The following is a 13,673-nucleotide window of genomic DNA, read 5'->3' as shown; positions in this document are numbered from 1 at the left end:
TTACACTCCGTCCGTCTGATTGCAGCCACACACTCCCTGGATGCCAGAGCTGAACCTCTGCCCCAAGTTTTTTCCATTGGACTGTTATAACGCCACTTAAAAATGTTCAACTCAGCCTCATGGTGGCGCTATAACTGGTCCATTTGTGTTTTTAGTACCGATCTGTGTAAAGCCTTGTATGCACACTCCCTAGAGGCCAAGGAAAAACCTTTGCCTGCAATTTCATTTTTTTCTCTCTTTATAGCACCACCAGGAGGCCGACATAGCTAGGGGCACTTCTTCTAGTTCCTCGTGTGAGGACAAGGACAGTTATTGTCCACACAATGTCGGACATTGTGAGGACAATAATTGTATAATTGTATAATTGGTATAGTATACTACCAGTTTAGGCATGCACATACACGCACACACACACGCACACACAAGACACGGACATTCTATCCGTGTTTTCTACACAGAATGGTCTTGTACTATAATACCTGTGTACAGTGGGCCTGCTGCCTGGAGTGGGTATACAGAGCCACTACATTACGGTGCCAAATTACATTCCTATACGGTCTCCCAAGCAACCGCGGCTCTCCTCCAGTGACAAAAGTCAGACATTGTTAGCCGTGACCTCGGCGTGTTCACACCACGCTCTAGCAACCTCCGCAGAATGACATTCACATCGTGTACTTCAACCGGAAAGCCCATGTATGTACCGCTGTGTACAACTACACAACCGGAAAGCCCATGTACAGTATGTACCGCTGTGTACAACTACACAACCGGAAAGCCCATGTATGTACCACCGTGTACAACTGCACAACTGCACGTGGCAAACTTGCTGGGGTCATTGTAGACTTAAAGGAGCATTCAGTGATTTGGAATACAAAACCTGTCCGCCCCGGTAACAAGATGTGCACACGCTCTACAGTGGGGGGAAGTGCAACAGGCCGCTCCATCCTGATTGGATGAAGCTATCCTGATTGGATGAAGGCTTTCTCACCCACCACCAAAACCGAAACTATAGGGTTTTTTGACCCCTGTGGTTCACTGGGGATAGGGAGGAACTAATTATATGGTCAGCACATAGTATAGGGAGGATTATCACAAAACAAGAAAAACTAAAAGTGATATTTGAATTAAGTGAAATCACTGAATTCACCTTTAAAAGCCTCACATTGGCGACGCATTTCAAATGGCCGAAGGTCTGAAGTGGTTAATGTATGTTTTTAATAATAGTAAAAGTACAATATTTGCCTCTGAGATGTAGTGGAGTAGAAGTAAAAGTATACTGGAAATTGGAAATACTCAAAAAGTACACCTCAGCAGTGTTGTTTTTTTTTGTCACCTGGAATGTTTTAGTGTTAGTCTAGTTTTAGTCGACTAAATGTCATAAGATTTTAGTCGACTAAATCTACAGTTTTGTAGGGGCGGGCCTTGATGCCGTCGTAATGGCTGATTTTACACTTGCTGAAAATAGCCGATCTACAAGCTCACAACACGTTGCAGTGCGACGCGTTGAGCTTGTAGATCTGCTATTTTCAGCATGCAACCAAGTGTAAAATGACTTATACTGGATCTCTTCCTAACATTTTAGTCTAGTTTTTATTTGTTGACGAAATTGTCAGTATATTTAGTCTTAGTTTTAATCATCATGGCTTAGTTTTTATTTAGTTTTTATGTAGTTTTTGTCAGTGAAAAAAGGTAGTCGACGACCATTTTTCGTCATAGTATTAGTCGACGAAAACAACACTGCACCTCAGTATTGTACCTATACTGTAAGTACAGTACTTAAGTAATTGTACTTTCCACCATGCACTGGCCACCCAGGGCATTGTTCTACCAGCGTGTTGATAATCAGAGGTCACAGCCTTACCCTGAAGATAATACACCAGCATTATGTCACTGTCGGCGGATGGCGGAAACCTTTCAGGAAATTGAAAAAATAACCTGTGCGCCAATGGAACCAGTGTGGTTATTATATTATGTCAAAAGCTCTTGATAATCGATTCCTCTTCATTGGTTAAACAGTAACACACTGAACCATTTTCAGTTACAACTTCAAAATGTTTCAAAGTAGCAAAGATATAGCACATCTACAAGCTGACAATGCGCCAATGCGCCATGGTCGGCTATTCTGACTTTCACCGATGGTAATGGCCGATGGTCTGCAGGCAAATCCGGTAAAACACCCTTGTACGGAGATGTACAGTATAGAGCGGCCGCGTGTCGCTCAGTGCATTCCTCCTCCCCGGGCACTGTTTCAACTCAAGACAGGAGTGAAGTTTAGTCACACTTTTTGTTTTCTTTTTCTTTTCAGTTTACCAAAATATAATCCACAAGTTACTTCAGTGACGGTGTGAGCGCCATAGTGAATACCCTTGCACAGCGCGAGGTTATTCAAGTATAATTTCCCCTCTTTGGAGGGGAAATTATACTTACAATTAACTGCCAAGAGTCAAGAGAGACATAAAATGTCTGAACACATGCAGCACCATGAGAGTGTTGGAGGAGAGGGTGATAAAGGGGAGGAACAGAGAAAAAAGATTGAAGTGAGCAAAACATGATTGGCCCTTTAGTGCGTGCTTGCGTGCGTGCGTGCGTGCGTTCCATTCTCCAGGGTTTTGGTTATCTATACTGAAGGTATATATAATAGAACACCCCGTGAAGGCTGTGTTCCATAACATTGTCAGGCCTCTAAATCGAGACAGAAGGGCCTGCAAGTGTATCCAAGACAGTCATAATTTGCACCATGACCAAACCTTGTTTGGTCAAGGCATCAGGAGAAGGAGGACAAATGGACACATTTGCCCGTCACTGAGCGGAGGTCGGCTGCGGTTTACTTCCCCCCCGGATTAAAAATGAGAGACACCAAAAAAGACCCCTGTGTGCTACGGAGCCAAACAACCTTATCAAGCATACTTTCAAAGGAGTTGCTCATTTCCATTTCATCCCGGCGCGCCTGAGGCCCTGTTATGGTTAATTGGATTTCTGTACTCCTTTTATGAGGAATGATTGACGTTATAGGAGACACACACACACACACACACACACACACACACACACACACACACACACACACACACACACACACACACACACACACACACACAGGCTGGTTAGCATGCACTGGAGGAGCTAGCTTCCATCCAGGTCTAGGGATGTTTAGAGAATTATCATTACGCAAGACAGCGTGAGAAACAACGCCTCCGACTACACAAAGACAATACTGTCGCACGGCACCACCATATGACGTTCTAGACATGTTATGAAACAAAACATCTGGCACAAACTAGTGCTGCGCACTTTTCTGGTCTCATGCAAGAACCTGAAAACTTCCCATGAAATGGCAGTGATCAAAAGAATCAACCGTGACTGCTCGGTCAACAACAGGTTAAAGAAGTACAAGAACATGATAACAAATCAAGATGCATGGAGGTAAACACACAACACAAAGGGGAATCTGGGCTGTAAAAGACAGGAAACATGCAGTGCTTCATGTGTCCGCATGCTTTTGTGTCCCTGTCTTTTGGGCCTTTCATTACCTCTTGTGACCCTTAAAAGCTGCCTATTAATATTCCATCTGGCAGCGGGGGGGCCCTAGCTCTGCTCTAGCTCTTGCCCTCTGTGTCACGGTCTCAGACTTTGCTCATCTAGATGTTGTTTTTCTATGTTATGTTCTACTTGTTTTGATTCTATGTTCTGTTCATCTAGCTGTTGCATGTCTATGTTCTTGTTCTAGTTGTTTTGGTTCTATGTTCATGTCTTCCCCATGTGTTTCTCATGTGTAATCAGCCCTCCTGTGTATAGTCTTGTTCCCCAGTCAGTCCTTGTCGGTTCATTGTTTAGTGTCACTCTGCATTTGTGATTTCTGTTCGGTTCACCTGTTAAATAAAACACCCAACCATGGGTTTTGATCACTACTCCTGCCTGGCTGTCCTGCATTTGGGTCCTCACCACCACCACCACCAGATCGTGACACTCTGATAATTCTGTCATTCGGTAAGTATCTTATATAAAACATTCACATTTACACATGGTATACATTTGCATAAATTGGAGTGTTTGGCAATTGTCACAGAGATCGATCACGGATGGCAGAAGAGGTAGGGAATGAGAAATAGTGGGAATAGATATGGACGGAACCATCCATGACTGAGTTTTACATGAATCATATCAGTGCTATATTACTAAGACCGCTCATACAGGTTACTGTAGGCTTGGCCCTATATGAGATGAGACCGCAGTGTCAGATAGACCTCTGAATCCCTACCGGGATTCTCATGTAATACCGCACGAAGTTATTTTAATGCTTGTCATGACACCACAATTAAAATGCCATCAAGAACAAATACATGTTGTTGCATAAAACAAATCCTGTGGGGGTGTACATAGTACTTGCATATACTAATTGCTGTCTTGACGTTGAATTGTAGTTAATACTATACGTACTATAGTGTTGCCACTTTTAAAGGGGCCCTAAAGGATTTTAGAGGTTCGTCCTTTTTTTTGGTTTCTTTTACAGTCAGGCAAATATTTCATGTTACATCAGGCCATGTACAGACCCTACTCGAGCAGCCAAATGTTGGGCACTGTAAGTGTAAACTAGAAAGGTGCGCACGCACGCACGCACACTCAGTGGAGTGCATATCACCAGTTAGTGTGGCTTGTCTTCAGTCGTTTATGTCATCTAAGCTGGTTTCGACTGTTGTTGACTTCCATTATCAAATTAAAGTTTAATATTATGTGTGAAGGTGCTTATAGAAAACAAAAACAGTTGGCAGAAATGTAATCTCCCCACCTGCCGTTGCCTAAATACAATGCTATAATAATCCTCCACAACCAACACCATGCTTCTCGTCTCCTCAAGCAGGGGCTGATTGGGCTAAAGCACTGAACTGAATGAAGGTCAACCTGAACCAGCACAACGCAGCTCCAAAACCCCGCTGCTAATTAACTCCTCTCATAGAATCCATGGCTTGACTGGCGTGCCTCTGATTATGAATCACTTTTATGAAAAAGTACAGCCAGCCAGTTATGTGCTAATTGAATGTGGCTTCACATAAGCTCAGACAAATCTATGTTGGTATTGGATTATGTGTCTGGCCTTTTGGTGAAGAAAGATTTGCAGGTTATTTCACGCCTTGAGAGATTTCCCCAAACGAGGAACTATAGAGAGAGCAATTACTCTCCATTTCCACTGGAGAGTAAAATCACTGGTGTGTCCTCCAGAGCCTCGGCACATCACTGTGCATGCAGCACAGAAACACAATCAACAACACACTCATCTGTGGTTACACAGTGCTTTATGTAAGAGCTACTATAGGTCTAAAGAGGCCATCTCGCTGAAACTCCCCCTCCCCCCCCCTCCAAAAATAAATACAGCACATTTTAATAAAGATGAACAAACAAGCCCAGACCCATGAGAGGCTCTGAAACGGTGTCGAGGCTATGTGAGTGGTGATTAGCTAGGTCGGCTAATGCCATGATTCAGTCATTAGCTCCTCCAGACAGGTCCCATTGGGAATTGGCAAGGAGGGGGGCTGCATTCTGGCAAATGAAGAGGATGGGTCAAATCAGCCCTGAAGACCGGCTATAAAAACAGAGGTGAATGGATGGATGGATGGATTGATGGATGGATGGGAGAATGGTGGCTTAGATCGGGAGAAGACTGGAGAGATGGTCGGATATGGATAAGATAATTGTTTTTGATAGGGGGCTAGAGGCTGTTGACAAGAGAACATTAGCATATTAATTATTACGTTGCAGGTTTAGAGAAGGCCTGCAGTAATGAAAACTGATTGGGTGAGACTCAATAGTCAGAACACAGTATCAGGGACACACTATTGAATGTGACCACTGAAAGGGTTCCAGCAAATCACCATGTAGAAGAGAAAGAAATAAGGACAATTTTGTTTTCTGGATTTATGCCTTGTATATATAACACCCAACGCAAACTCTAAACTGAACGACAATCTATGAAGGCTGAACCAGTGGAACAATGGCCGAGTTAGAGCCACAATGTATTTTTAATTTGAAAGGTATAACCCTGAGGTGCATCTCTGACCCATTATGACTAATAGTGATGCAGTCAGTATAGGCCTCAGTGGGCAAATGTCTGCATGGTTGCACATTATGAAAGAATTATCTACTCTACTGTAATGTTAGAAGTGTGACTCAAAAGAAGTGTCTAAAGGTCTGCCATGGTAAGTCGGTCATAACAAACTGGATTTCATGAGTGCAGCTTATTCACTTCCCAACTAGACTATAGACACTATGATGCCAACCAAAAGTTAAATGTAAGGACGTTGTACCGTTATGTAAATAATATTTAGTGCATGTCACAGCTCCTGGGATCTGTGTTGGGATGTAGGCTATATACTGTACATATAGGCCTACTGTAGGCTATTCAAAACTCAGGTGTTTCGTGGTTGTAAAACTATTTTTACAACCACTCTTACTCTTTTTAGTCAATAAAAAAACGTTTCCTGCATAAGCTCAAATCTACACTGATCAGCACCATGGCACTGTCCACTAGCTGTGGACTATGATAGGATGATATACTCATTCTATCTAAACCACTCTGTGATCCACCCATGCCGATAATAACAACCAGTCTGATGATCCCTGAAGCCCAACCGCCATTAAAAACTCTAATTGGACTTGTTATCATGGAAGCTACTTAATATAGCTAGGCTAGCCTACTTGTTTTACGGCCAACAAATGGCCTGACCAAATCGAAACCATGCATCTCAGAAACTATAAAGACATGTCAGCTATCAAGCAGTATCACTCACTGAAGCTACAGTACTGATAACAACAATGTTTATAGCCTATTCTGCGTAAAGTGTTTCCATGCCATGTTCAAAACAAATTCTATAGCATTCAGCATGGACCATTCCACATTATATATAGCTCTGTTTTGCTCTCACGAGATTCGAAGTGCATGGGCGAATATGGGCTATAATTTGGGATAACTGACATGACCACTACTAAAGTCTAATTTGACCACTGTTAATGTAAAGGCAATATCAAAAATCCTCTGCGCGAACTCGATCGAACGGCATGCAGTCGATGTGGTGCTGATGTTGCCGAAGCATCGAGGACACGCGTCTCCTTTAAGAAGATGCTCAGATGCATGATCTATGTTCAGTGCAAATTATTACCACGTCTGCTTTAAAACGAAGAAACAAACAAAAACACTGCAGAAAAATGGGATAGGATTTGTAATCTTTTTTTCCCCCCCAAGTCGCGTTACTTTCTAGGCATTTTAATAAGGCCATTCCATTGTAGACTAACGTGTAAAAACATGGCAGTGATGCGCTATTGCCGCCTCCTACACGCTACACCACATCCAGTTTTGTCTGCCTGTCTATATCTTCAACAACAGACATCGTACGCTTGCATTCTCGCCAACAACAACAACAACAGCGCGCACAAAAGACAATGCATGTTCATTCCAAACCCAGGGATATCATAGCATACTCACACGCTCCCTTTGATCGATCCGTGAATGCCATCGCTCGGGAAGGGGGCAGTGCGCCCCAGAAGCGCTTCGCTTGTATACGGCGGTGTGTCCAGACTCCAGTGCCAGGTTATTACCGCTTCTCTCCTCCTATCCTATAGTGTTCCGTTACCTTCTGTTCCTACAACGAACTAAAGCTGGATGACTGATGATCACACACCGTCGAGCTGCTGTGGGATGTTGTCGCGGGACTAGGAGTGCTAAACGTGAACATCTACACAGGAAAATCCTCAGCAATTCCGAGAGCGTATAGAACGAGAAAACAAATGGACCCTTTTGTTGGTTCCAGTAGGCTATAGCTACACTCTCGGAGTAAAGAGTTTCAGCTGTGTCTCTCGCCCGGTCAAGGCGCGCACATGCACCATATGCTTATGCTTCCCTGCTCATTCAATACTTTTTTGGATGCATCGTAGCCTATACTTTGTGTTTGAAACACTTAAGACTTAAGATATATAACATACCCTACAGCGTACAGACTGAGTCTCTGAATAGAATGAAAACTAAATATGAAATAGCCCAGTATACAACACTGCAGGCATGACGCCTACGAAAAACATTTTATCCAACCAGTCAGTTCATCTAATGAGTAATGACCATAAATCAATATTAGCCATTTTCACATATATGCTACTGTATACATTATTTCCTCACCGGCAGGAGGCTATTATGCTACCCATTTCTCCCTTTGGTGAACTATTGATTATGCAATTCAATATAGCCTAATTTGTAATCTCTGACTCAGTGATGCAATCCCTTGTCATGTCACTCCATGGACACAAACAGTTTGATATGTGGAAAATGTATAGCCTACAGCCCAAGCTGTCATTTTATTTTAGCCATATACAGTCAGACAGCAATTATATTTCAAATGCTTCTTATAGTAAAAGAGACAGGATGATAAGATCAACCTTTATTGATCCCTATATCCCATAGGATCATTCAGGTGTCTATAGCAGCGACAGCGTCAAGGTTGAAATACAGAGGGACACAGAAGTATACAAAAGAGACTGTGTGGCCTCTTGAGTGTTCTACAGGAGCCCTTTTGACCTTGCAGCATAAATGAATGGAGAATTGATTGATTGAAATATTTATTAATAGTTTGCAGAATTACAGTACATTTCAATTTAAGCACAAACTCAATACAAAGACGGAGTGGACGACCCAATTAAGCATTACACTTGTTTACAAGAGGGTCCGCCATGTTCAATTCATCAAAACATTTAGAGACGTATACAAATAGACACTTCTATGTAGAAGACCATGCAGGTGAATTTAGATATACAGGCACAAATTATCAGCAATGTATACAGTGCATGCATTCATATATCATGCACGGTCTATCAACAATATATTAATTCATATTATATGTGACACATTCATTATGATAGACCGTTTCTGACAGAGGCTATTTTTTTATTTTCACGTTTTTTCATGTCATGTGAAAGCAGAGAATCATAGCTTCAAATTGACATATGAATTGGTTGTTCAGTTTGACCCACCAGTTTTGAAGATATGACTTGCATGGTAATGTCTTGCAGAAAACAGTGAGTTGATATTCAATGTGGACTCTAAACTCACCTAGTTACTTACTGTACAGGTTTAAGCATTTATTTCATATTTACATTACGATTTCAGCTCTGACATTTATTTCAGACATGCTCAGTATGTGAAGAGTCTGCCTGTGATATTAACTCATTTTGGATAAAAAATAAATAATCAGTTTTTCTCTCCTGAGACCATGGCTGTCTCTGTATCAAAATGAGTCATACTGTACATATCATATGTCTATCCACAGTTATCTTTAACAACCGACCTGTGTTTGGTGACGTATAGCTATAACTGATAGCATGGACTGAATGAATGAGCTAATTTGCACTTTGAAACGTGGTGTGAGAATGCAGAAGAGTAGGCGGCGGGCCTAATGATAAAGTAAATAAAACAGATACAGTTACAAAAGAAAGAACAGAACAGAATGGTATGCAATCTAAAAGGATTAGGACCAAAGAAAGCAACATAGGTTTGTTTCCATTGGGGTTTTGAGTAATCAATTCATATAAACATTTAGTGACAGACATACAGTACTATGCAAAAACATCATAAAAATGAGTAGGCCTACTAAATCCACCTAGTTTTGAAGGAGAGTAAGGATTCACATCATTCACACTTTTGTTTCATTTTAACCACTTGTTTGAGCCAAATCTGGGTTGAACTTGAACGTGATTTGTGGAGCTCCCTCTGGTGTTGTGTTGGTGGATGTCTTTAACGTTTTTGAAGTGTCTTGTGGTGTAGAGCAGGGGTGTCGAACTCAATTCAGGGCGAGGGCAGCATTGGTCAAAAGGTCACTTGATGGGGGCCACAACCAGTTGCGGACGCACGCTCGATGTCTCAGTCAGTCACTGCTATAATATCTATCTATCTATCTATCTATCTATCTATCTATCTATCTATCTATCTATCTATCTATCTATCTATCTATCTATCTATCTATCTATGGAATGGAATGGAAAATACTTTATTAATCCCCGAGGGGAAATTTAATTTGTTACAATAGCAACAGGCAGCCAGCGTTACGCAGCGCCAAACAGATACTTCTCATAACTACATCAAAGAAAATAAAGAAAAAAGAGACAAGATAGGGGTGGGGGAAGCATGTAGTGGGTGAGGGGTATTGGAGAGGGAGGGATGGGGGGGGACGGGGACATCATATCACATACAGTTGCATTGTGTAGGCACGGAAACTTGGGTGGGGGTTTGGGTTCAGGTCAGAGGACAAAAACACACTGTTCTTCACACAACGCTTCATGGTCATCACACTTCACAAATGTTTCATGGTCATCACACCACAGGAAGCACTGTCTGAAAACAGGAAAAAAATTGCTCACAACCGGGCAGCAGGTGGGGGGGGGTCAGCTGGGGGTTGGGCGTGGATAGGGTGAAGGCGGCATGTGGTGCGGAATGTGTGTGAAATTTCTCGTTAGTTCATTGTTTGTGTCTGCGTATCCTGAGCGGCCCTCCCGGATCTGTGTCCCAGGGTCTATCTATCTATCTATCTATCTATCTATCTATCTATCTATCTATCTATCTATCTATCTATCTATCTATCTATCTATCTATCTATCTATCTATCTATCTATCTATCTATATTCTACTGTAATTAATAAACAATGCAATAAGGATCCCCAACAAAACATTTGAAAGTAAAACATTTCAATTTGAAGTAAAGACATTACTTGTCTACCTGTTTACATCTGCTAATATGCAAAATATCAGCAGTTTCTGTTCAGTAATGTGTGGCTTTTGTTCTTATGTTTCAGGTGTTGATCACCTGAGAGCTATTACCATGTCAGCACAATATCTGCAGTTTCTGTTCAGTAATGTGTGGCTTTTGTTATGTGTCAGCTGTTGATCACCTGTCAGCAAACATTTACATCTGCATTACTGCATTACTCGAACCCGCTACACGCCGTCAGGCTGGATTACCAGCCTAGGTGCCTGGACCGCTTTGCCACGGCCCAGGCCATGCATGGGTTAGATGAGTTGTCGGTGTTAGGTCAAGTAGTAGCCTGACCAGTTTGTTTTGGAATGTCTGTATAGCCTCGTTTTTAAGGCCTTTGTATGGTATCATGAGGTAAATGCATATAGTTATAGTGACATTGGATGATCGTGCTCCAGCTAGAGTAGAGTCCTAATAGAGTCCTATGTATTAATTCCGATTGACCAGTGAGGAGCATGCGGAAGCTCTCAAAAGTAACCCATAACAAATAAATGAGTGAATAATGTTACTCTAGCATTTTACTGCCATTATTATTCATATTCAAACAGAATGGGCTTAACAGGCTGTAACAGCTCTCCCTGGCCTCCAGGCAGGGAGAGGAATTTTCCACTGGAGTTGTTGTCCACTGTCCAGTTTGTCCATTTGTCTTCATTGGCAGAGTGCCTCCACTTATGCCTGACACTGCTGACAGGGGTAAGGGGAGCTGGCCAGAGGCTGGAATGTAAGGCTTGTAGGAAGCGGAAAAATACTGAGGATACCCTCCTCCCACCCCTGTATGCCCAATTTATGCACACTGGTGTTGTCCCCGAAAAGTCGATCTACAAGCTCAACCTATATCTATCGCTGAGGTGACACATTGTGAGCTTGTATATCTTCAGTATTCTGTGCTTAGGGTCAGGTGTCATAGCAGCAACAGCAGCATGGTCTAAAGGCTTTATATGGTTACTGACGTGGGCTAGCTGTGACACAGTGACTCTTTACGAACTTGGTATACGTTACGCACAGTGACCCTTTACCGACTTGGTATACGCACAGTGACCTTTTACCGACTTGGTATGGAATAAATGGAAAAGGAATAATATTAGACACAAAATGAGTACATAATATTTTAGTAGACATTGTGCGAATTGTTAATTTTGCTCAAAAGTAAATGAATTAGGTCCTCTGTGAATGGAACAAGATTCAAATAATATTCCTGAATATGAGTTGCTATGTTTATATAATAATGTATAAATGATTTCAAGGTCAGAGTTGAAGAAGAAGAGATTGGTCTGTATTCTTTACAACAACCTGACAGGTGAAAGCTGGGCAGAATTTCCTCTTTTGTCAACAAAAGTGCGGACTCTTTTGACCAATGCATTTTTGCCCTCTATGTCCTCAGTACCTGCATACCTTGACTAACTAGTACTACTTCACCGTGAGTCTACACTCGCTACACTCGACACCCACAGCCCACTTACAAAACAAACATGGGTAAATTCTCCTTCTACAGCACTGCCACCCAAGTGTGGATGCAAAATGCAAATCACTGACGTCCTTGAAAACAGGACTGAAAATCCACCTTTTAGCAGGCCAAAGGGAGAGGAAATGATCGTTCCTCCCCTTAGTCATGATTACGAATTGAATACCCTGCAGGAATTGATAAATATTTGTTCATTAAACAGTATAGAAAAGGAAAGACCTGAGATGAGCTGAGAAGACTTTTCAGATTCTTGCATCGTTTTCGCCATCCTTGATTGAGATGGATTCATTTGAAAATCCTAACAGTACTATCGGTGAACAGCTGCAGGGTGCTACTTAGCTTGTAAATAGATTCACAATAATAGTGTATATAATTACAATCTTGTAACACGACCAATGTCAAGGATCATACCATTATAACTGAGGATGCTACATAAATATGAGCCTATGGGGTGGAACCTGAAGCTGAGTTCACCACTTACAACCGGGCGTCATAATTATAGGCTGAAATTGCCAATAAATGTAAAAGAAATATATCAGATCATCTACAACACATTGCTATTTTGACTATTCTTTGGATGACAACGTATGGTTGCAGTGGTTAATGGTTTAAGCAGTAGGCTAAATGTCACAGAGGGGACATTTACTAATGCCCATGATGAAAGTGTAAATGCTTAAATTAGAAACCCTTTATGGAAAAAAAGGGGGTGAGTGGTGCACATGTTGTTCTCATTTGCAAGTGGTCACATCAAGTGTTTTGTTGATGAAAGCTTACGACATGGGTCAGAGACTCAACGCAAGCTTCCAGCATGTGATGCGAGTCATGTGACTGTATACAGTACAGTTATTATTATTACAGTAGCTCTTCCTCCTGCTGCACGGCTGCACCTGTGACTTCTGGTATTTCCCTTCCACATCCGATGTGGGTCACTATACAAAAGGTGACTGCTACTGGAAAACAACATGGACTGTCATGCTTAGATAATGTCTTTAGGCAATATCCGGTTTTATCAGAACACGGAGAACATGTGTCAAAATCTGATAGTAAAGTACATTTACTCTAGTACTGTACTTAAGTACTTAAGTATTCTTACTTTCTTCAGTATTTCCAAATTTCAATACTTTTACTTCTACTACATCTCAGAGGCAATTATTGTACTCCACTACAATTATTTGACCAGCAGCTTTAGTTGCTAGTTACTTTGCAGATTTAGATTAATATCACAAAACGTATATAACCATTCCTCCTCCTATATATTTGTTGGCCATTTGAAAATAGACAATCTACAAGCTCACAATGTGTTGCCGTGTGAGATTGTACATCTGCTATTTTCCTTCATTTTTACTTCATTTACTTTTTGACTTTTTAAGTATTTTGATCCAATACTTTTGTACTAACAGAGCATTTCTACATTGCAGTATTGATAC

This window comes from Protomyctophum bolini (genome assembly GCF_963924005.1).
Source record: "Protomyctophum bolini genome assembly, chromosome: 18".
In the NCBI taxonomy this organism is placed as follows: Eukaryota; Metazoa; Chordata; class Actinopteri; order Myctophiformes; family Myctophidae; genus Protomyctophum; species Protomyctophum bolini.
Note: the sequence above shows the minus strand (reverse complement) of the source record.